This window comes from Pinus tabuliformis, chromosome 9, assembly GCF_031772625.1.
Source record: "Pinus tabuliformis cultivar Carrire ecotype Pingquan chromosome 9, CPIR1, whole genome shotgun sequence".
Lineage (NCBI taxonomy): Eukaryota > Viridiplantae > Streptophyta > Pinopsida > Pinales > Pinaceae > Pinus > Pinus tabuliformis.
The window spans coordinates 107,874,715-107,878,035 of NC_142307.1; positions in this window are offsets into that span (position 1 = coordinate 107,874,715).

Consider the following 3,321-nt stretch of genomic DNA (forward strand, 5'->3'; position numbering starts at 1 on the left):
GATGAATTGAGAAAGGATGAGTCAGCTTGCAACTGATGTGTAGCTGCCTTGTGTCCTCTCTGTCTTCAGTTGATCTTCAGTTCTTGAGTCCACTTGGAGAACCTTGCTTCCACTTGGAGAAACAGAGACTCTGACTCATCACAAGGCGAAATCCCTGATCCAAGTGTCATTTTTGGAAGATTCCAGAGCAATGACTCAGTGTGCCACTTGTCCCATCTCGCTCAGCGCAGGTGGCCTTTGTTCCACTTGCTTTGCAACGCAGGTACACCATGGAGGAGTTGAGTTTCAGCACAGAAGCCTAGTGGAGCACCTGCTTTGATTTCAGGATTGCTTGTTTTTGAGTGTTTTCAGGTGGAGAACTGATCTGAGAGCTGTTGGTTTGCTGACCTTGTTCCTCTAGGGGTAGGAACATCATGTTTAGGGACTTTGGATCCCTTGGATTATTGACAATTCATGCCTGATGCTGTAAGGCACAAAATTGTCTATAACACAAAGGTCGTTCTGTGCACGTCACCGTCCCCAAGGTGCTTCATCAGTTCCTCCCATATACCCATTCGTGGATCTCTAGGGCTACTGATGGACACTGATACTTTGGGATGTAGCCCAGGTACCTTCTCAAAGAAGAATGAACACAAGATGGTTCCATATCCAAAATTCCTTGTTTGACCCTTCTGTATAGAGGTCAACTGAATCTTCATGTTAGTCAAAAGAGGCGTGCACCAGTCAAATATTGTGGTAATACATTCTACTGCTAGGCTCATAGATACTCATGATTCCTGATGCAGGGAAGCTAATCCATTTACCTGTGCAATGGTAAATAGAAAAATCCTCAAGGATAGACTTTCCACATGTTTGATTGGAATTTGACTCCCAATCTTCTCTAGATGTCCAGGACAATATATATGGACATAGTCTTCCACCTAAAGACTACCTCTCGTCCTGCCTGTTGAGTGCATGACCTCCCCTCTTCGAGAGAGACCAATAATGAAATAGATATCTTTGACCTCAATCCGTAAAGGCATCTGGTCAAACATGAAAGTGTCGTCCTCTGCGCTCTAGTAGTGGATCAAAAGTTCTAGCAAGCGCGTATTGGCTTTCATATTTGGCATTTTGAAGAATTTGAGTAAGCCACAGCCTCTCAAAGCATCCAATCCATTTATATCATTCATTACCTCATTATCTATGATGGTATGCTATCTTTCCCTCCAAGCGATAGTCATCCTGCAAAAAATTGAAGTTTCAACTGTTAATTTATATGTTATAACTTTAACTCGCGTACACGCAGGTTCCCTTTACACACAGTCACGTGTAGGGCCGTCGTATATGCGGGTTACTCACATCCAACCCATGTGTACGCTTAGTTGAATTTTTGGGCATAGTTTCCCATGGTCAAAACTTTGAAAAAACTTTTAAAAACTATCATAAAGAATTACAAGTAGGATTTGAGGATTACCTAGAGACTTTGGGGTGATTCGAACGGTCCAATTGTTCAGAGGAAAGCTTGCTTAGTTTTTCTCCATAGCTCTTTTCTCCAAACAAAAATGAAAAAACTATGAGTCCAAAAGTCATTATATAACTTTGAAATTGCAAAATATTTTTTCAAAAATTGATTTTTGTCTCATGGATTTTTTGACCTATGGGCTTGGATTGTCGAGAGTGGGTTGTTTTTACAGGAAATTTTGGAGACTTCTTTGAGATGTTGTTTCAGTCCCATGACCATTGACCCGTCATGGCAGGTATCATTCTCTCACTGGCATTTAGGTTAGGGAAAACAATTTTCTGCTACATCTTGCATACTAGCCTCCATTCAGTGATACATTAGCCATAGGGTCGACGCCATCGTATCTTGGTCAGCAAACCATTTTCACTCGTCGACTTTTTTAAAAATCATGATGCGATGGTAGAGCCATCCTTTACATGGGCATCTTAGTTAGATCCTCGCTGACAATGATTGCCTATGCTGTTATACTGAGTAGGCTCGGGAGTCCTCTTTAGTCCCGCCATGACTGATGCGTTGAAGACACATTCTCCTTTCTTCCATGCTAACTTCTGGCCTTATACCTTAGAGGCTACTTTGTGTTGAGTTGTAATGATGCATTGCATTTTAACTATTTGCACCTTTTGTCCTTGAGCCAAATTCACTTGGACTCGTGTTTAAGCCACTTATTTGACCATGTCTTCTGCATAGTCAACCATGCAATTACTTAGCTTCTGCAACTTGATGCATCCTTTTACCCATGGAAAGAGCACCCCTTTGAGTTTCCTTGACAAGTTTCGCCTCCCTGCATTGAGCTTAGGAATGTTCCCCTCTCAGGAACTAGATCATCTGTTTCTCTGACACTCGTTCTTTCCACTGTACTATAACATTCTTTTATCCATTTTCCAACTTAAAGAAAAAGACAAAAAAAAATTATATATTCCAAAAAGAGTGGGAATGGGATGACATTTCCATATTTTGTTAGTAGCTAGAGTCAGGCGTGTCACCCTTGAGCAAAGCACTCGAAAGAAAGTCTCTCCTCCATTGGGGTGGGATTTAGTTTGACATAGGAGTGTCTTAACCTTTTTATTGAGTCAGTACTCCTTCGATTGGTTACCTCTTCCAATCATATTGAGAGTTTTCTTATGCCTCTCGCATGACAAACTTATATAGAGTTATCATATGTTGCCATATAGTCATCATTGAGTCGTGCTTTTGTTCAAGGGAAGTAAACCTGAGTCGGCCTCTTTGCAGTGTCTCTTGACCTATTTTTTGGTCGGACATACCTGGTTATCAGTGTCATGTTCGTCATCACATCAATTACATTGGTCCTTTTCTCGTGCTGGTTTGAGAAGGTCTCCATTGACTTCTTGCTAGTAGGTCTTTTCCTTATTGACTACGACAAATTGCTTTGAGGGCAGATCTAGAGCTGTACCCTAGACCCATTTTCATTATTGATAGGTCACCTTGTGCTCAACATCGATCAGTATCATGGGTCTTTGACTGAGTGGCTTCCCTTGTGTTTGACATCAACTTTCATTATCACACATTGGGATTTGTGGAGTGCCTTGGTTTCCATTTGACCCTATTGGTGTATTCCTCGCCTCTATGTCAGCTTTCATTATTGGTTGGCTCAGAGGGTTTCTATCATGTGCTAGCTACATCTTGTGTACGCTGGAGACATGCTTCAGTTGGGTTACTGCATCCTTTTCATCTAATTCCTTCCACATTATTGGCCTACGGGTTACACTCGCATTATATTAATGAATGATGCCTTAATGCCTTCCTTCTAGCGGATATTTTTCTATCGACTACAACTTATTTTCTTTGGGAGAAATATCTAG